The sequence below is a fragment of the Desmodus rotundus genome, chromosome 3, assembly GCF_022682495.2.
Source record: "Desmodus rotundus isolate HL8 chromosome 3, HLdesRot8A.1, whole genome shotgun sequence".
In the NCBI taxonomy this organism is placed as follows: domain Eukaryota; kingdom Metazoa; phylum Chordata; class Mammalia; order Chiroptera; family Phyllostomidae; genus Desmodus; species Desmodus rotundus.
This window is the reverse complement of record NC_071389.1, coordinates 171,650,765-171,673,315: the sequence shown is the minus strand read 5'-3', so window position 1 is coordinate 171,673,315 and position 22,551 is coordinate 171,650,765. Positions and strand designations below refer to the sequence as shown.

At 37.9% G+C, this 22,551-nt stretch overlaps 1 pseudogene; it reads left to right on the top strand.

Annotated features, from left to right (window-relative positions):
* The first annotated feature begins 14,460 nt into the window (after nt 1-14,460).
* LOC112318547 (large ribosomal subunit protein eL21-like) lies at nt 14,461-14,941 on the top strand (annotated as a pseudogene).
* The last annotated feature ends 7,610 nt before the right edge of the window (nt 14,942-22,551 follow it).

The following is a 22,551-nucleotide window of genomic DNA, read 5'->3' as shown; positions in this document are numbered from 1 at the left end:
TATTCATTTTACTCCTGATCATGTCCTAAATTAATGAATAACAGGGTTCCTAGTTGCAACTCTATCTATGCATGAGGATGTCTATAAAATAGGAGTGATCATGGCCCTACCATCTACTTGTCTCTCTAACACCATTAAGTGACATTGTATGGTTGTATCAGACTTGGCTGAATGGTTCAGTTCAACATGAGAATGTTTTGGATCTGGCTTTCCCATCTCCACAGATTTCCTTTGACCCATTATCCCTTGAATTCTAGCCACTTGCTCAGTAGAGAGCGTCAGCTGTCTTCCTATTGGCCTTATGTACTAATGTTGCCACCTGTGGCAGCCTCTCTGGGTGCGGTGTGACCTCTGGCACAGTCACCATCATCCCCACCATAGTGGCTTTGACAGCCAAGTCTGACCTAACTAGACCCACAGAGACTCTACCTCTTCATACCAGTGCCTCTTCATGGCACCTCAATGCTGGGAGTGGGATCTGGCTTCCCAGAGTGGCCAGATACACAAGAGGGAAATGCAGAGGAATTGATGCTACATGGAATGAATTGAACATGCACCAACATGGGGCAAGAAATTTGAAAGAATTATTTTGAAACTTTCTACTTTCCTCAAATCTGTGACCCTCTTTCCACACCATCATGCTCAGCATATGATTTTTACTTCCTACTTCATGGATAAAACTTGTTAAATAATTTTTAAATTTACAGATATCTGAGTTCTCACACTTGGCACTTTGTAGTGTGCAATAAATAGGTGCTATATCATAAGAGAACTCTCTCAGTTTCTATTACTAATTCTACAAACCTGATTACATCTGTTCCTTTCCTGCCTTATGTCCCCTTACATCTCATTGACCATAATTGAGACTCATGGCCACCTCGGCTCCAAGACAGGCTGGAAAATTGGGCACTCAGATTGCCCAGGCAAATGGGATTGTCTTGTCGTGATTGGCTTTATTTATTTATTTATTTTTTAATTTTAATTTTAAAAAAATTTTAATTAGACAGAACAGTATTCATTGTCTGGGATTTAGTATATTGACCCTCTATAGAAAATCAGGGATTTGTTATGAAGAAAACTTGTAGAGCTGTCCCTTTAGGTAATAACGAAGAGAGCATCTCTGGCTGAGGACTTGCATCCCCGATTCATTTCTAATTCTGGCTCAGTTATTGTTTTATGAACCCTGGCCCTGTACCTTCCATATATTTCTCCCGTGTTAGACAGTATTCAGAATGTTCCAAAGCTTGAATAACTGAAAACCATTTGGTAGAAGTAAAAACTCCAGTAGTCTGATGCTCAGTTGAGAAAGATAAGTGTTTCAGCAAATCTGCCATCAACTTGTCTCCTAGAAGAAAAAAATAATTTCTCAGGAATTAGGGAGGCTGCTGCAGTTAGACCGGAAAGCAATTTCTAGATGACAATGTAATGAGGGAATACTTAATTCTTCCTCAATTTAGTGAATCTTTATAAAGCTATATGCCTAGTTTTCTCTCCCTAGCAACTAGTTCAGAACTAGGCATTGTGAAATTATAATTTAGACTGTGGCAAAACCTCCGCAATGACTTTCTGTGTATTCCAGGAACCATAATATCTTGGGTCTATTTGAGCACAGTCATTTATACCATTTTCCTCCAGCTTGATAAACATGAAAATTTATTTTTTGATTCAACCTAGCATGAATATTTTAATCTGAGATAGAGCTGAGTACTTAACTACATGTCTGAATCTTGGATGATAATGCCTCAGGGGTAACCTTAGTAAAACTAGGCACCCTATGTCCACTCTTCAGGAGTCCCATTAAAAGGAAGATCACATTAATTTCAGAATCCTTGAAGGGTAATGCCAGTCTCCACCATAGATATTTTTAGAGAGCAGGTAATATACTACACAAAGCAACTCTCTTTTTAGATACCACCCCACCACTGTCTTCAATGTTTACACTCAAATAAACCATTGAAAAAAAAAATCCCCTTTTTTTCCTGGCCTACATTTCTTTCTGCATTTTCCGCTGGTATGGACACAGTATTACACTCAAGCATCTACCAGTGTTCTAGAGTCTTATTCTCCTCCCAACAGCAATTTCTGCCCTTATAAAATGTAGTTCTCTATTCTGAGTGCAATTGTGTTAATAAGCAACTCCCCTGAATTTTGACCAATAAATTTCTCTTTCTTGTTGCGGAAGCAAGACACTGATACCTGGTGAAGAGGTACAGTTGCACTCCAAGAAAATAGAGAGACTCTCTGTGAATGTCCTAAGGTGTCATTTATATACCCACATAAGTTCAGAGGGCAGCTCACCCAGAATTCCAGTGGATAACTCTTCCAAGAACAAATATAGAGAAGGGAGGTAGTGGGGCAAACCACAATCTCTACTGTTACACTTGATCTTAGGGCTGCGATTAATACTTATTGTCTCACTCACCCATTACTCATTCTACATTTCCTTCACCCTCAGCTTGTCCTTGATGGCTCACCTAATGGCATTGCCTAGACCTTACTTAACTCCGGGCTTGAGCTTCTTGTCCTTATGGCTTCCTCAGGTCAGACTCACTGTATTTGTCCACTTGTATTCACGGTTGGGCAAAGAAGTATGAAGAGGCACCATGTCGTGGGTCATCTAGACTTCACACATATTCTTTCCCGAATTCGCTGTATAGCAGCAGCTCCTTCTTCTCCTAATGAATACAGTCAGTTACCCATGCTAGTCAAGACATTCCCTTGTCCTTCTTGAGTTTCTTGTCTTTTCCTTTCTATGCCTCTGGATACATACATACATATATATTTATATTTGAATATATATTCTAACCAGATTTGCTGCCTCTGACAGGTAGCCTTCTAATTCACCTCCAGTGCCGATTCTAACAATCGGCTGGCCATCCTCTGCAAGCGGCTGTGTTCTGTCTGACCTCAGGATCCTTAGTGTCAGCTCCCAAAGTCTGTCTTATTGCCTGCTTGCTGGACCACTACCGATACCAATGATTACAGGCTGAGGATCTTTGGAAGCAGCCCCTGAGATGAAGTTCAAAAGACAAGTTGTTTATTAGGAATCAACACATGTGAAGAAAAGGGGAGAAAAGCCATATTTGGCAGAGTAAGAAGTTAAATTGCAAGGTAAAGCTGACACAATCTTATCAACTGATAAGACTGACCAGGGAGCACCTGACTACATACAGCCCGTCATAGAGTACCAGATTTGGGTCAAAATAGCTTTCCTTTATACCCTTACCCTTAGTTACCAGCCGGCCCCCTAAATAGGATCACTATAGCCCAGGAGGCTCTTCAGCTGCGGCCAACCAGAAAGGAGCTGACAGATGTACACTGAGGCTCACCACTTACTAACCAGCTGGGCAGTAAGTTCTTTGAAAGGGGGTCTGGTGGTGTGTATCTGCTTCTGTTGCAGCTGGGTTGGGCATAGAAAATGTTCTGTTGGCAAAAAAAAGTAAAGGGAACATTTGGTGAAGATAGTAAAGATAGGAATTTTTTTCCCCACAAATTCAAAGTTCAAGACAATAAAATCCCGGGTCTGAGAAAAGTAATGGAATGGAAATTTGAGTGAGGGAAAAGGAAGTCCAGAAACCTGTGGGTATTAACACAGGAGAAGGTAGGTAAACAGAGAGGTTTACAATATGGAAATTGATGAGGAAAATAAGAATGGGAGCATTGCCTGTCCCCACCTTCTCTAAGCCATCTGGCCTCATTTGAGTTTAGTTGCAGCCTTAGAAGGGAGGTGTGGCTGTTGTTTGTGGAGTTACACCCTTCTATTTCCTCCGGATTGGGAAAAGTAAGTGGTAGCAATGAGCAGCTGCTAATGAGCCAATGATTCTTGGTCCCGCATGATATTTTAAACTCAGGGCTGGGTACTGTTTCTGTGTCCGTATTTTAATCCTCTTAGCTGACTTAGAAAGACTTAAGTCTGAGACTTAACAGAGGCTGTCAGAGCTGATGGGATAATGTAGAAAAGGTCTGCCATTCTCACATACTAGATATCCCAGTTCTCTAGAGTCGTAATTTTAACACAGGGCTTAACATCTCTTACTTAGGTCAGCAGCTAATTCATCTGAATTAAGAGGAATGAACAGGTGCACTTTTCTTCATAGTAAAAATGTTAGTCATAAAACTGTTAGCATGCCCTATAAGCAGAAACTGAGGACCACTCGAATATTTGCGATGAAGCTTATTGCCTGAAAAGGGTTTTTGCTTCTTTAAATGTCTTAGGATATCAAATATTATATATATATATATTCCTAAAAGAAAAAAAGAGTATACTGTTCTATAAATTTCCATTTTCAGTTAACAATATATAATCTATGTCTCCCTATGTCAATAAATATATATCTAAATTATTTTAGTGATTTTGTCATTTCATTTAACAAATGCTCTGCATTTGGACACTTACTATATTTTTTGATTTTGTATTTTAAAGAAAGTTTTTGGTGAATCTCTTAGTTTCTCTATGCCTATGGACTCACACAATTACTTCTTTCCATTAAATTCCTAGAAGTTGAGCAGCTAAGTCAAAGAGTTTAAATATTTTTTAAGTTTTAAGTTACCAAATTGCTCTCCAGGAAAGAATGTGAATTTATCTCTAAGAAAAGGACATGTAAGGATATTTATGGCCTCACCAATATTGATTTAATCATTTATTCATCTCTGTCAATCTCACAGTTGAAAATTATGTACGTATATCTCTGTTTAAAGTGTTTTCTTTTATTACTAATGAAGTTGGCTATTTCGCCATGAGTTTACTGGAGATTTGTTTTCTTCTTTTTTGGTGAAGTTGACTCGTCATGTTCTTAGCCCATTTCTCTCTGTATATATTTGTCCTTTTTCTTTTAATAAAGCATTTTTTAAATAAAGCATCAAGGATATTTGTCTTAGTTTATGTATATAATCATCTTTTCAACATTTTTATGTAAAAGTTTGTATTTTAGATCAACTTTTTTCATTGTTAACACTACTGCAGATGTCCCCCATCTTCCCTGCCTTCTACCCTCTCCATACAGTCCCCGCCCGCCCCCCAACCCCAGCCTTCTCAACATTGGTGTATGTGTCCACGGGCCATGCATATATGCATGTATGTTCTTTAACTAATCTCTTCCAGTCTCCCCAGGCCTCTTAGAATTTGAAATTTTCATATTCAAACCAAACATTCTTTCTTGCTGCTAGCTGTGTCCTCATGCTTAAAAAACTTGCCACATTTTAACTAAGTATTCAGCTCTATTTCCTTCTAGTATTTTTATTTTCATTTTTTCATACTGAAAAATGTTAATACATCTGAAATGTATTTTAGTACCAATGTCAAGAAGATGTCTGAACATATTTGTTTTTCAATACAGGAGGCAACTGACACAGTAGCACTTTTTGAAGAGTTTATTCTTCCTCATTAATATATATTTGGTATGATGCTGGTCTTTGAATACTCATATTAATCAGTCTGTGTAGTCCACCGTTAGAATCCTTATTTAATTATTATAGCTATATGTTAATTTAATAACTTAGAGAAAGAATGTTGATACATTGTCTTTCATATTATCTTAATTATTTTACAAAAATTTTGCAATTTTTAAAAAATGAGAACTCAAGCTAGCTTAAGTGACAAACTTAAGCTGTTGGCATCCATGAGAGTTTCGCCAACTTCGCTTTGAGAAAAACATCAAGGCATCTAGGCCTTAGTAACAAGGGAAACTGGAGAGAACTGCTGATAACACTTTCCCTCCAATGCATGGTTCTGCCTCGCTGGACACAGCGACTCATTCGGTCACTATTCTTATTCTCATGGTGGGAAACAGGGCTGTTAACAGCTCAAGACTTTTAAGGTCTCTCAATTTTTATCTCCGGGTTACGGGAATTTTCTGACAAAGGACACTTAGCTCAGCTTAGGTCAGGCATCTACCACTTTACATGGTTCATGCAGGAAAGTACCTGTGAAGACTGTAATACTCTTGGCAGGAATTTATAATGATTACTAGAATGCATTGCAAATTATAAACTGGTTTGAAGTTATGGTTAAACTGTGTTTGGTGAATATTGTAAGAAGGAGGACCCAAAATGATAATCGGTTCACTGTTGGAAAAGTGGATCTGCATGAATGTTTAAATGTCTGTAGTACGTGCTAGTATTCATTATGAAGGGATGTTTCTGACCTGTGTGTGTTTGTTTTGAAATCCAGCAGCTTTTTATGATGATGGGCAGCCATGACCTGGCCCCATCACTGAGGCATCCAGATTCTACTTGTGGTGGGGAAAACACTCCCCACGTATAAAACTGGAAGATAGAAGGAGAAGATAGGGGGTCCTCTTAATATTTTATGTATTATTATTTTTTATTATAATAAGCAATAACATTCAGTTTTGTTTCAATTAACTCAGAGTGAGCGTTAATCGTGACTCCCATTTTACTACCCATTCCAAGATTCCTCTACATTCAGCAAGTTCTTTTATGTAGCTCTCCTAGCATTGAGTCGCAGTCTGGCTTTATCTTTTTGCTTACATTGCGGCTCTCCCTTCCTTCCTTGTCAGCTTCCTTAGATCACTAAAGAGAAGTTCCTGATTTTAAGCCAAACTTAATCCATTTTTCTTATATGGATTAGGTTTTGACAACCAAGATTACAAAATTTTTCTCCTAGGTTTTCTTCTAGAAATTTTATAGTTTTAGGTTTGACATTGAAGTCTATGATCCATTTTGAGTTAGTTTTTAAATGGTAGTAGGTATGAATTTAAGTTAATTTTCTTGGATATGCGTTTTCAAATGTTGCTCATTTGTTGAAAAATCCAATTGCTTCTGTGTCTTTGTCAAAAACCATTTGTTTGTAAGAGTGTGGGTCCTTTCTGGACAGTCTGGCCTGCCCCATTGGCAGACTGGCCCACCTGGATGTCCGTGCCGTACTTAGGTTACCACGTCTCAGATTATCATGGCTTCTTAGTGAGTTTGGGAATCAGGCAGTATGAAGAAGAACAAAAATTTTGTACTTTTCAAGTTGTTTTGGCTATTTTATTTTCTTTATTTTTACATATGAGTTTTATAATGTTTGTCAAATCCCAGCAAAAATATAACAAAAAATAAAAGGAAATTTTTTTTGAAATTTTGATATGATTGTGAATTATAGATCAATTTGAGAGGAACTGACATCTTAATGTCAAGTCTTTTCACCCATGAATATGCATATATTTTAGTTTTCAGAGTCCAGTGTTAATTTTTATGTATTTTTTTGCAACAACTACCATTAGAGAAATATATGATCATGAAACGAATATCAAGACCCTAAGTCGTCTTCTACATTTCTATAAAAATATATTCTATTTGGTTGAAATGCCTACTTTATTTGGGGGGTTGTTTTTATTATTTTAAAAATATTTCTGTCAATATGTCTTTGTGTAATATATTAACAAATTTCTTATCCTTGATTTCTACAGCATTTCATACAGTCCATTTCTTACAAGAATCTCAACACACTAAATATGTCTTTTTAATTGATTTTTACATCACATATTTAATGAAGTTAAATTCAAGAACCTGGCAATTAAATAGTTTAACAACTTTTCCAGCTTCACAGCTAGTCAGTCATCAACCAAGGAAAGTGTAGAAATGTGGTACCTGTGTCTTTGAATTACAGGAACCTTGGTTATATTCCAGTAAATTACCTTTGATTTTCTTTCCTATTTTTTAAGGGTCATGAAATAGGCTTTAAGCAATTTTCTGTATGCATGTAGTCAGTATTTTAGAAAATATAACAAGATTTCTAAATATTGTACCAATATTAAAAGTATAATTGCCAACAGGCATGAGAGCCAAACACAGATGTCTTTGTAGCCCAGATCCTATGGCTAGAAAGGATCCATGTGTCCTGTTTGCATTTACACTGAAGTAAATGAAGCACATTTCTGTGTTTTGCAGTTCAAGCATTATAAAGTAAAAATTTTTTCTCACTGATTCTCAGAGGTTATCACTGAAAAAGCCTGTAATAATGACCATGCTACTCATCAAAGGGCAAAGCCCTGTGGACTAGTGGGGGGTTTTGAAGGGACTGATATAAGTTGTGCGATCATTCCAGATGTTTATTACAAAACAACGCTGTTTTTTTTCCTTCAAAGAAATACGATAAACTGAAATGGATAACAACCAGTGGTTGATTAACTAGGTAAATAACATAAATTTCAACTGATTTCAACAAATATTTGGAACATTTCGCATCTTCAGAACTACAGTTTCAGGATTTACAGAGAGTTGAATATTATAATGTGCCTTAAGTTCCCAATGCTATGCCATTACGCATTTTGGTAAAGGTCAAATGCTCACCAGAAATGCTTTTTATTGTGCATATTTTATGGTAAATTCCATTTTAGCATGCGACATCTTCTAATGATTTTTAAGGTAATGTTAATTTCATCTTTAATGTGGAAAATGACTGGTACTATGAGTTGACTAAGCTTTTTGTTGTCAAAGGCTAGTGCTATTTTTACACCACCTTGGTATGCCAGTAAATGTTTTTCACTTCATTATCAGGCTCAGGCCTTTAAAATATCGCTTAATACAGGATGGAAATATTTGTCCACTTTTGGTTTGAATGTTTGTTAGCATGAATGATTGTGGGGAACCAAGTGTAGTTGTTAAAAAAGGGTTTTCAGTGACGAATAACAAGATCCCTCACAACTACAGGTACGTGTATTTTAATAGCTGCTTTTATTTGATCACCATCAGCCATGTGTAGCGTGTTCCAGTTCCTCCCATTAGCTGACTTAAGAAAATAGTTATTAAGCCAAGACTTCTCAGGCATTCTGAGCAAGACTGAATTCTATTTAAATATGAATTCGAATTTATAAAGTACTTTAAAAATAAAAAATTCTGTTTTCAGCCTTCAGCTTATTTTGGAGTTAAGGATTGACTAACTTGGATGGCTTTTATGTTGCTTGTTACTAAGTTAGAAATAAGTGTTTTAAATATATGGCAGAAAACCTACCTCTAAAAGATCTAAATGATCTATTATTAAAGAAACTTTTTAATGTTTATTTATTTATTTGTATTGTATTTTTCCATTTCCATTTAGCCCCCTTGTACCCCTTCTCCCCCTCAGTCACCAGCCTGTTTTCCATGTCCATGAGTCCTTTTTTCTCCATCCCTCCACCCCCTTACCCCCCCAAAGCTGTCATCCTGCTATCTAGGAGTCTAAAGAAACTTAATTTTAATAATTAGACACTGCATTTGTTTTCATGTATACTTCAGAGTTCCTCTGAAAAACTAAATTCCCACATTTTTACTTTTCTATAAACAGTGATGGACTTGTTCTAAGCAGCTTTACTTGAGTTTCTTTCTAAATTGCTTTCAGGGCAAATGACTTGAATCACTGTGTTGTTCAGATTGATAGTATATGATGATTTAACCCTCAGAATTCCAGTGCTGTGTACTTTGGCTCAACTCCAAGTTACCATGAAATATACATAGGGCATACTTTGTCTTTGCTGAAATCATGAAAACACTGCAATTTCAGATTATGTCCTACCTGCTCCCAAATAATGAACTGCCCTATCTATTGCGTTTACTCATGGGCCTATAAAGTGTTCCCCATGGTTCCTTTAAAACTAAACTGGGAATGTGCCCTGTCAGTGAATATTCATATTAATATGTGGATTCATGTGCTGTTGTTACACTCACTTTAGAAGTGGATTTTCACAGGAAACTAGAAATGTTTCGATGTGAAATTTAGCTCTAATTTCATGTTGATAATTCTTCCTGCCTCTACATTTTCTTTAAGCATGTAAAATCGAACACACAACTACTCATTTGTACTGAGGTTAATAAGTAGAGTTTTAAGCTAATAGCTTCTAGTGTAAGTAAAGCAGTCTCTCTTGTTAGCATTTGAAGCCAAACTACCTAAAAAGTAAAATTAAAATTAACTATGTTTGGAAGCACTTTCAAAAGAATCTGACAGCTACATTTACAACTATCTAGTTTAAACCAAAAGATCTGCTTTGCTGGAGGATATTTGCAAGATAAGAATACATAAGCATCAGTAGTGAATCAGTTTAACATAAATGAGGTTTCAAAATATTTAAATTCAATTTAACAGACTTCTTTAGTTTACAAAACACCAAATAGTCTAACAAAATATTTTATGATATTTCTCCAATGTTTTAGTAGTGAGAATAACAAGGAATAAGAAATATTACATTTGAAATTTAGAAATTTGAATTGACTATATTAGCAATTTGAACAAAAGATAAGTATTTCTAATTTTTAAGTTTTAAGATTTTATTTGAACAAAAATCAAATTGAATTGGGCAACACCAAACTGGAAATGATTAGAAGTGTTCCTGAGATAAGTATTTTTGATATTCTATTTTGAATTGTTTATGCATACTTAACATTTTTATAGCTATAGTACTTAATATATTTTGGATGTTATATTTTAAAAACAATTCTAAGATCATTTTTCATACAGAGATATTTGTGTGTGCATGTTCTACAGATATATAGTATATAACATAAATATCACATATCTTTTGATTGATCATTTCAAAAAGTAACCCAAAACACTTAGTTTTTAAATATGCATTTTGATGGCTACTATAGGACCATAAATAATAATCTATGCATTTATATGTGTTTAGATATACATAATATATATGCTCTGCCTCAGAGGGTTTTTCTAAATACATTTAGAAATATATGAAATTGACTTAAGTTTGCTTCTAAGGAGCATAATATTTAAAAAAATAATGTAACAAACTATCATTTAACATATTGAATATATATTAAGTCCAATTTTCAAATGAGACACAATAAGTTTATATGATTTCCTTATGATCTCTTATTCAACAACAACGAAAAAGGCTACCAGAGAGAACAAAGCAGAATAAAAGAGTAAAGTTTCTGTTTAGTACTGTGGTTCTCAGTTACCAAATATCTGGGTGACCTTTTGATGCTCTAGAGTTCAGTGTCTGAGTAGAGAACTCTATTTCCTTGTGAAACAATCCCACAGAACCTAACTTTCCTTTATCTGTCTGATACTTGAAACTCTGGGCTTAGTATCAATTCAATGGTAAAATTAAATTTTTCAGGCTAGGAGGAATGGAGTCAGTCCTCACAGGCTTCCCCCCAATTAACAATAGCAGACAGTCTTTTGTCAGCCAGGAAAGTAGCATCATTGATGCTAAAAAAGCAAAGATTTTCTAGAAAATAAATTTAGTGTTGTTAAATACCAAAAGAAAAAGATTTTGAAAAGAAGGAAAAAAAGCCATACAATTGTTGACTCCAGGATCATTAGCAAGAACTTTATAAATCTTCCACAATGATGATTTTTTCATAAATACTGTTGAAGGTTTTTGTTTACTTTGCTGGTGCAATTTCAGTGGAATAAGGTAGTAAATGTTATACTGATACCAGGGTATTAAGATACTTGGTGGGCAGAAACTGGAAGTATTGGTTAAACTACTTGTTTAGAAAACCTAAAAGAAAAGAAAGAGAGAAGAAAAGCTAAGAAAGACAGGAGGTTCATTTAATGAGCACCTCCTAGATGTAGAAACAAAATATAAAGAGAAGAAATAGTAAAATAATTAGCATCTACTTTAAGATAAAAAATACTTTAGATAAATTTGTACTTGTTTTTCATTGATAATCAGGACAACTATTAGAGAGGAAATATATGGTTAACAAAGATAATTTATTTATTCAAATTCACTTTTTGTTAGCACACAGGGTAAGAACTTAAACTTCTTAGATTTTATTCCCCAGTAATTGTCAATGGCTTTATAAGCCAGCGAAAGGATAAACTATTCCTGGTAGAACTGAATCCTTGCCAGAGGACTCAAATAACATATGCACATATATACTTCACGATATTGCAATAGGTGCTGTTGTTGCAAAAGCAATTTTTATGTAGACAAGAGTCTTTCCTCCTTTTTTCTTTCAGAGATTTCCCTCTCTAGGGATTTTGAAAGGAAACTTAATTCTTTCTGTATTTTTATCTTTTCTTTTTTCCTTTTTTTCCAGCTCAACTACCAAATATTTATGTTCTTAGTAGTGGGCTGGCTGCCAGGAAACAAGAGACACAGGCCCTGCTACCAAGAGGTTTGCCATCAGGTGGAAAGGTAGAATAAATAAGCACAAGGATTGTATTAAAGGTTTGGGGTTTTTTAAGTGAAAGTATTGCCTCTAGGGAAAAGGAAAGAAGCAGTTACATGTAGGGGTATCTGACAAGTGTTCATAGATAAAGTGGTGATTATGATGATTATGAGCTTGTCCTCACAAAGGGCCCAAAGTGAGGGAGTGCTCCAGATAAAGGCAGCAGCACAAGCAAAGTGCATAAACTTGAAGTGATAGGTGCATGCAGGATGGTTTTAATTGTTTTATTCAATAATATGGCTGGAATAGAAGATGTGGGTGTGGAAATAACAAAGAGAAAAGCACCAAAGAAGTAGATGAAGGCAGTTTTGAAAAGCTTTGTCATTTTAGAAGTCTGGAGTTTGTGCTCAAGAGAATAGAAACTCATAGAGGGATTTCTTGTTTATTTTAGTAATATTGCAGCCATGTAGCATATGGCGTGTAGCAAAATCCTTATAGAAGGAAGGGAGACTCTTTCAATAGTCCAGGCAATGGTGAATATCTAGACTAGAGCAGCAGCTCCAGCAATGGAGATAGAGGAATGAGCACAAAAATGAAGATTGTTTAAGGAAGTTATATCACCATTGACTGGATGGAAGGAAAGGGGGTATCAAAGAGTAGTTTTTCTTGTGTCTGAGAAAGTTTATGCTGAGAAAGGGACTGTAAGCTAATTTGGGAAAAAGGAATTCATTTCTTCGTATGTACATTTATTCATTTAATAAGCATTTGTGCAGCACCTGCACTGTGTTACCGTGCTATAAAAAGAAAATGAGCTGATCTATAGATTTGACTTTAAGATTTCACAGCGTGATGGGAGAACATGTAGAAACTACCACAGTATAATAATTTCCATAATAAGTGTATGCATGAACTGCAGAGGAACACAGAAGAAAGTAAATGCTTGAGGTCAGACTGAAAAATGAATAATTTACCATGGGCTGAGGAAGCCAGACAGAAATGAATACATTTTATATTGAATATTTCAGACAAATAGGGGAACCTAGTACGTTGAAGGAAGAACAAATGATTCAGAATTACCTGGCGAAAAAAGGTTAGAGATGAAACCATTAAAGTAGGAAAGGGCCAGATTAGGGAAGGCAACTTTAAGACAAAATGACATGATCAGAATTGTCTTTGCAGAGAAAAGAAAAGGAATTAACATTAGTTAAGCATGGGCTGGCTCTGTGCTGAGTGCTTTAGGCATTGTATCTCAGCCTATGCAGTGGGAAGAGCACAATTTTGAAACTAAACAAACTTGAGGTCAGATCTTAGACCTTTCTTGTTAATTTTTGGAATTGGACAAATTACTTAAATTCTTTGAACATCTATCATCTTCCTAATGTCTAACATGTAACTTTATATGGCTGTTATAAGGAAAAAGATGTTAGCGATAAAGTGTAGTTATAATTTTATTGCTAATAAACACTATTATAGCTAAAATTCAAAGCCACGTTGGATTCCAAAGTTAATACATATGACACAAGCCTTAACCTATCAGAACGTTGCAGCCCATCCGACGGTTTGGCTCAGCAGTGGATAGGTAACTAATTGTGAGTCCACCAAAGTTAACCCTGAAAGTTGTATGAGAGATATGATCAAACAAGATATTTTTTTCTGCTCGATTTAGAGCAGTGAGAATGTGAGTCTGGAGATCTTTGTCATTTTTTTACCACCATAAAGCCTGAGCTGGCCAACAAGTAAAGCTAAAGTAGAAGGAGGCAGAGTCAGAAATGTGACAGCAATTGCTGGTTCAGCTGTACCTGACAGTAGCCCTACGAACTTGTTTAGATAAATGAGCTGCATAATAACAATAACCACAATAATACAAATAATTTTGTTTTAACCCAGCTTGAATTGACTTTTCAATCACCTTTATCCCAGAGTACTGACTATTAAAATTGGAGTTAGCAATATAGAAGCTCACTTTGGAATAGCAATAGTGTAGGGATGGAGGTATTGTAATCAATAAGGGAAAGACCTAAACATTACAAAGTAGAGACAGTTCATATAGATTGCTTGTTCTAGAAATTGAAGTATTATAAAAAAGTTAGAAGGGAGACAAAGTTGAAGAAGTATTGATTCCTAAAATGGGAGAGGCTCGAGTCAGTTCACAGGGTAAGGGAAAGATGCCAGGTAAAAGGAAAAGGTTGACACTGCTGAGCAGAGGGGGGACAATTAATAGACTGAAGTTCAGACACAGGCGAATATGACGAGTATTTCTTTTGCCATGAAACCTCTAATAAGGCCTATTGCCTGCTAAGATGGTAAATTTGACTTAAAATGTTCAATTTTTTAATTTTAAAATTTTCTTCTTTTCCACCAGAACCACCATCTTCCAGGAATTCACCCAAATGACTAACACAAAGGAAAAGAGGGGAGAGGCACTGCTATCTATTCTCTAGGCCTTTTAGAAAACATGGAGTTGTTCCTTTGACCACATACATGCAAATCTTTAAGAAAGGTGATGTTGTAGACATCGAGGGAATGGGCATTGTCCAAAAAGGGAAGCCCCACAAATGCTACCGTGGCAAAACTGGAAGAGTCTACAATGTCAACCAGCATGCAGTGGGCATTTTGTTGTAAACAAACAAGTTAAGGGCAAGATTCTTGCCAAGAGAATTAACGCACATCCTTAGCATGTTAAGCACTCTAAGAGCCGAGGTAGCTTCTTGAAATGTATGAAGGAAATGATCAGAAAAGGAAAGATGCCAAAGAGAAAGGACCCTGGGTTCAATTGAAGCACCAGCCTGCTCCACCCAGAGAAGCAGACTTTGTGAGAACCAATGGAAAGGAGCCTGAGCTGCTGGAGCCCATTCCCTATAAATTCATGGCAACATGGGTATAAAAAATAAAAGACCTCTGTACTGTTAAAATTTTTTAAAAAATGTTCTTTACTTTTTCAGTATATGTTGTTATATTTTAATGTCTCCTCTAATTTCTCCTACTTTTCTGGATCATGTGAAGTTATACGACACCCTACTTTTCTACCAAAACAAACTATAAAGAAACAGAACTAAACTAAAACTCCGTAATCAAACTAGTAGAGATTTTCATGGCCAAAGAATACCCCAGGATAATGGAAGACGTATCAGCATTGTCTTCCAGGTTTTGAAGATCCTGTTCTACTTTTTTGCCTGCGATTTTGCACAGCCTGAGCCCAAAAACAATGGGAAAGAGGATTACGTCAAATGTATGAAAGAAATGGCAGGAATCCAGTGGGAAAGACGTGCCCTCCACATTTGGCAGGAGAAGTGCAGGGAGGCGGTGGCTTTGTAAAGTGATGAGTCACACTTGAATGGAGGCTCTGGAAGGAATTAGTTGGAGAGAGGCTGGAGAGCTCCCTGAAATGTATGCGGCCTCAGGCCATTAGCAATATGTGAGTGATCACAGCCAGACAAAGGAAACCCTGAGATCCTCGCCTTTCTATCTGAGAGCAGCAGAGGAAAAGTCTCCATAACTTGGTAGAAAAATCACAGCCCTCCTTCTGTTCTAGTGAGAAAACATTTCATGAGTACCACTTTTAAGAAAACTGTATCTTGCCCCAAAGATTTTAAATATGATAACTAGATAAAGAAAGCCGTGACTCTGAAGGAAGGATTGATTGGCCCAAAGGTCCTGGGACCCCCAAAGACAGGGGGCAAGGGATAGATGAGAGAAGAAATCTGTTTAACTCTGAAACAATCTAAAACAACAAGCAAGTATCTGGCTGGCTGCCAATGACTCGTGTACAGACACAGTTCTAAAATAACCCGGCAAAGAACAAAACCAAATTTAAGTATCAAACTTACCTATTGAAATATATCAAATACCATGCACCAGGAATCAAAAGTTCCCAATTTTTGTGGCAGTAAACTGCTCACCTTGAGCAGGGAATGGTCATCTTTTTGCAATATTAAAAATATTTCTTTCTCTCTGTCTATCTATCAGCCTACCTACCTATCTATTTGCCATGAGCAGCAGAGCATTCCCCAAAGGAGTCCCTCACACACGTTTGTGTCTTTCCATAATGCCACGTTTATTGGGGGGGGGACTTTCCTAGTCACTCACAGGTTACACACAGAGAGGGGGAGCATATACAATAGAAGCGAGCACAGCAAGGGTCCAGAGGGAAGTCCCAGTCACTGGCAGCATCCACCGGTGAAGAGGCAGGCGTCAGCCTCAAGCCAGGCAGCTATAGTAGCAGCACCTGTCCGGTGGAATGGAAATCCGGCAGGGCTCTCAGCGTGACCCATGGTACAGCAAGCTCCAGCTTTGTGTGGGCCCGTTCATACTGGTGTCCAGATGGAGTCCTTTCCCAAGTGTAAAGACTTGTGATTTTGAGCAGGCCAGACCCTCCTAAGGGTGTTCTCGTTATACCCTGTTACTCGGTATTGACATACACCTTTACATCACTGCCTTGGCTGACAGTGACTCCATATTGGATTGTCAAAACTGTCCAGAACGCCCGCTCTGCACCTGCCCTATTATCTCTCATCTACCATCTACCATCCATCTGTCTGTCAGCTACGCTCCTGACGCTATTTGTGGTACTGTTGCATGGCAATCACATAACTCATGAGAGCAGCAGGAAAATTTTAGTTTTACAACAATAACTTACATTTTGAGCATGTGATATAGAATAATACGACTCTTCGTTATACTCTTGAAGGTTCAGATAGATCAGAGAGTAAAAAAAATTGTTAGGTTTCTGTGGGCTGAATTATCAAAATATGACCTAAACCCTCAGACATTGCTTTTAAAGTGAAGCGCCATAAAATCAATAAAATTCTTGAGTAGGTAATGCAACTGAGTTTGTCAGTTGCTTCATGGAGTATAGGTTCATAGAGTAGGTTACTTTGTTTCTTAGGCATTAAATGATAGATTTAGGAACATATTACTGGTTCTGGGCCTTCAAAATGTGTAAAGAACTGCTAGTGAAAATGCAGGATGTAAAAATGTCATAACACAGGTTCAGAGCACGCCAAAACATCGGCTAATTTCTAACTGTTATAACATAAAGCTTACTTTCTTCATTTCAAAAGACCAAAAGTACTTGAGAAGAGAGAGAAAGAGAATCCTAGTTCTGGGAATGTCAAGTGAAGGCCCCAAGCCTATACAAACCAACTGTGATAAAATGACTTGAAAATTTCATTATCCTACTTGCATTTGCTTAAGAGAATAACCTTGACACTAGATTAATGAAGAACAGCATTGGAGTTTCCACCAACTGTAAACATCTCCGCTGTGTGACTGCAGGATGTCATTGGAGGCCGTGCTCTGAGGCCAACAGCGAAGTGTGAAGGCATGTCCTCTAAGGACAGTGGAAGTGAGGGGTTTGTTTGGCTTTGCCTTTTCAAAACTGCCAGAGAAGAGTGTTCTTTGTCTCCTGCCTTTTGAAAGGAGCTGGAAGCTGAAAGTACACGAGAGCTGATTGTCTCCAGTCTCCCTTTGCATGAATATTCTTGGCCCTTTGCCTGGTTTACTTTACAGTTTGTATTACCTCATTATTCTTATTTTCCTTTGGTGTCCTGCCCTGAGGAGCTTTTCCTAGATGTGATTTCTCTGTCTCAGAATTGACCATGCAGAAATGTAATAAAAAACATCAAAACACTGCCCTCAAGGATGGGATAGTTGTGACTTTTGCTTAGGAATTATAACGTATTAATAATGCAATGCTTCTGAGAAAGCTTTTTGAAAGAGTCCAGTACAATATTTTTTCCCATTCTACAGATTTAAAAATTGAGGTACATAAAAAACCAGAAGGAAATAGAGATTCTAATGATTAGGTGCCAAAACATTACACTAAATAAAAAGAGCTGACAACGGCAGTTGCTGTGTTCGCTTACCCTGTGCCAGGTGCTAGGCTTTTTAAGTATGTCAGTTCTAATTCCCACATTAACTTTATACCTTAAATGGCATTGGTTCCATCTTTTGCTGAATCGCAGAGCTAGGATTTGACCCCCAGTCTGCCTCCTTCCAAACCTTTGTCTTTTTTACATCACACAGTATCATCTCCCAATTGAGATAATAATGTAAATAGTACATTAAGTTTTCAAAACATTTTATTAACTATCATGTTGTCCTCATAATATTTGCATTGAATTGGGATTATTATCTTTTTCTGACAGACACACCGAGGCAATGGAGACCCTCTGACCATACTACAAAGGTTAAACACATTATGGGAAATAAAATTTGGGTCATCTGTGTCAAATGCATTTATATTAGGTCACTGACGTTTTTTTTGTGTTTATTTTGGGCCAGACCCAAAGAGCTAAGGTCAATGATGTGTGGATCAGCATTTCCGCAAATGACCACAGAACTTCACAGGACAGTACTGAAGCTACGGGTGAAAGGTGCTGTCACACACCGGAGAAACTGCAGTGGTGAGTTCCCTGAGAGCAAGAACCTTGTGTTCCCCCAAACTAGCACAGTGCCTGGCAAATAAATAGCTGCTGAATGAGTGAAGAGTAACTTAACATTTACAGGTTAAGAAAGAACTTATTAGTAAAGACACACACATGAAAACTGAACAGACAACATTCGTTTATAGCTAGAGTTGGAGGACTGCAACTTGTCGGCCTGTCTGTGAGACACACTGATTAAAAAAAGAGGGAGTGCATCCCCTCTCAAAAGGCTTCACTGGAAAAATAGGGTCTGAGAAAGTCTTTTTTTAATTTCAATACATTCATTATATCAAATTCATCTATTCACTGAAAATTCCACTAAGCTTACAGTGGGGTAGCTCTCTTTGGATATACACAATATGGCTTTATATCCCTAAGGATTTGTTAATTCTTTTGACTAATAATTAAATTTTCTAGGGTGCCTACAATGTGTTAGTTCTGGTTCTAAATATTGGAGGTATAACAGTAAAAAACATAGAGAAAATTTCTTTTCTTATAGAAGATACATTCTAGGGTAGGCAGACAGAATAAACAACAATTTAAATAGGTAGTATGTCAAGTGCGGATACCACAAGTGAGTAAAGATAAAACAGGCCTTGGAGTGTTAGTGTGTGTCTGTGCATATGTGTGCATGTACATTTTAGAGCAAAGTGATGTGGTGTGGCTCACACATAAGCTCTTCTATCTCAATAAGAGCAGAGCAATTGGTCAGCAACTGGAGAGAACTGAGATCACTGGAATAAGGACGGGATCAAGTTGCTTGTGCTGATGTCATAGAATTCTCCTCTGGGTGGGCTTAGGGAAGAGAGAGGGAGAACAAAAATTGTCCTTTGAAGAGCACCCACCAGCCTGCACGCTTAGGGGTGCGAGGACTGTGGGACAGAAACTAGCTGCCGTTAGAGGTCTGGGTGGGAATCTGCATCCACAGGCAAGAGGCATTCAACAGTTGGAGTGAAAAGGTGAATGGAAAGTTCACTGACATAGAGAGGTCCTCAAATATAATGTCTTTTCATTTAATCTCATTTTATTATAAAGTTGATGAAATGCTGGAGGAACTTAACTCTTCTCTATAGCAATTAGACTATGGCATAATTGATTTTGTTATGTGCCATTTTGCTGCAGTTCCAAGAATCTATTGACAACTTGAAGCAAAGATTTACTGTATTTAAAGATACAGGGTATTTTTCTGGTTAGTGACCCTTTAGTTCAGAGGGCCTAGGGGAATTTCAGGAATTGGAGGATGACAAGAGATGAGGCTGGGTTAGAAGATCAACAGAGCATGGATTCGGTGTCCACGCGATGGCTGATAACCTAGGAGTCAAGGGCTTCTTGTGACTGATGTAAACATTGATAATAGACAAAATAGGGTGAAACTTGATAGTCTTAAAAAAATTATAGGTGTTAGGTTGTAAATATTGGAGGTGAGGGAGAAGGAGATGGAAGTATTGCCTGGAGTATAAAGAGCCCTGTGGGGTTTGTTATGTGTTATCCATAAATGGAAAATACTTCCTCCTTTTTCTAATGGTAGATTTTTAGGATTTTCCCTTGTTCTGAACTTATACTGTGCTATACTAGCCATTAAGTAATTATTTGTTGAAAAAGAGATTAGAAGAAGAATTACATTATTCTAGAACATGGTAAAATGCTGAATGAGACTATTCTAAACGGGATGGAGTCACTTGTGATGGAACAGGACTCTGGTTAAGAACAGCTGGGAAAGGCAGATAAAATGATGATGCATTTGTCAGTATCGGAAGCTGCTGAGGGAATTAACACTGGAGGGACTAAACTGAGAGACTTAGAGCTGGAATGCAGCAACCATGTGGCTGATGGTCTTTTCAGGACAATGGCTGGATTCTGGGGCTGCACAGCATTGAAGACAGTAAACTAACTAGTGTTTAATGTCCCATAGTTCTCGAAATGTCTGGCGATTCACCCTTCTTTAGGTGTACAGTCACCTGAGTGACTAACTAAAAGTCCTTTTGGAAAAGGGAACGTTCCCTTTTCCTTTTGGAAAGGTCTAAGGGAAATGCCACAGTATGTATACTTCCTTCCCATGATGTTAGAGGATCTTTTCTCCTAGGGATCCCTAGATCCCAGTTAATGGGCTCCAGATATGAAAATTGCCTCAGATCTGATAACCAAGCAAAGAGTTGTGATATTTTATTCAGGCAATTTTCTTCAACTTCCTATCACTCCATTCTTGGTCTTTTGCTACTATTGATTTTGACCAAAACCTTTGCTGGCTGCCCTTTTTCTCATAGGGACACCATACTTTATTAATCATTCATGCAGCTCCCTTTGGGTCAACCCTGCTTGGCATCTCTTCAGCTCACTTTCAGACCTCTCCGTTCATCATGGTGATTGCAGCCTCCCAGCTTACTCTAGTTAAGCACTGCCACCACGTTTCTATTATTGGGAAGAGGGAGCCCCAACATCATCCCTAGGGATGTTAATGAGCCCAGCCCTGTGACCGCCTCTCCTCCTGTCTTTCTAGCTTGCAGAGGAGAACCACCAAACTTCTTAGTGATTCTGTTTCCCTCATACGAGTGCATGGCTGATGGCCTTGCTGAACGTGTTGACCTCTGCACCCTTTCATGGAACGTAATCCTCAGATGGGTTTCCAGGCTTGTGTAAGATATCCATTCCAGCATTCCCATTTCTCGCAGCTTCTGTTTTTCTTCCTACACCATCTGACAGGACAATTCAGGCTTTTCTATTTTGCTGAGACTTTGCCATCATGCCTTCCTGACTTTTAAGACCCCTGCAGTGAGTTTGCCTCATCCTCAGGGATCCTAGCTAGGGCTCTAGGTCCATGTCCCAAGAAACTTCATCTAAGTAAAAAATTCTTGCTTATTTAGTTTTATATTCTGTCTCCCTTTATCAAGCACCATCAGAATTCAGTCCCAGGAGTACTCACAGGACTCACTGTTACATTCTTGCCTATCTATCATCTATCATTTATCTATCTATCTACTTACCTACCCATCTAATACTTTCTCTTATTCGGAGGCCTAGCACATTCCTGCCAGAATATGCTGGAATTAAACCTTAGTTATTAGCCTAGAAGCCATGAGAGGAGGTTGGACTAAACTCCTCAGGACACCCCAATGCCTCATAGGGAAGTTTATGCAGCATCTCTAGCACATCAGAAGTACTAGCTCTTGCAAGGGAAAGAAGGATGAACTACTTCTACAAGCCTAGAGGATTCAGGGGGGTTGCAGAGTCCACATTTTCAGGAGAATCCATCCAGATATCTCATTTCATGTTTTAGGATCTCAAGTTTTTTCCACCAGGGCCACAGCCTTCACCTAACAGGACTACTGTGGCTGAGTTTGGAGACTTCTTTGAAATGGTGCAACTCCAACAAGTGAGTCTTCGGCCTGACGTTCTGCTGCAGCTGTCCTTCCAATACAGCTGATGAGGGGCTCAGTGTTTGCTACTACAACCTGACAGCGCAGAGCAGTTCTCTGGCTCTCACACTTAGCTAGTAACTGCTTGTTAACAGTCTTCAGTCTCTCTGCTGGGTGTCTCCAAGTCACAGGCACCAAGGCAGGAATGATCATGCAAGGATTTTATCATGGAAATGCCTGTGAGACAAAATGGACAAGGGGCCTGGGGAGTCTAAGAGAGCTGTCAGACCTCCATTTGAGAGTCGGACCCTGAGTAAAGGAGAGAGGGTATCCTACAGACTAAGGAAGGTTCACCAAGACTGTTGGTGAGTACTTGAGTTGAGATCCAGTACTTGTGCCAGAGGAGTCCCATAGCTATTAGAAATGGACCTGCCTCAGTTCCAGCAGTGCTAAGTCATCGGCTGAAACGTGTGTAGGCAGCATGGGTGTGGTGCAGTGTAGCAGCTGGGCCTGGTCAGTGAAGCTCCTTGGTCACAACACCTTGGTTTCAGCTGTTTTGACTACTGATTTATTTCCGTATTGCCCCTCATTCACAAGGCAGATCTTCCAGGGCTGTTAACAGAAAACGTAATTTTTGTTTTTTACCATTCCCCTCCCGATTGACAGCCCTTAAATTCTAATGTGCACTTCCTTAGGACTTTGAGACTTCTGATCTC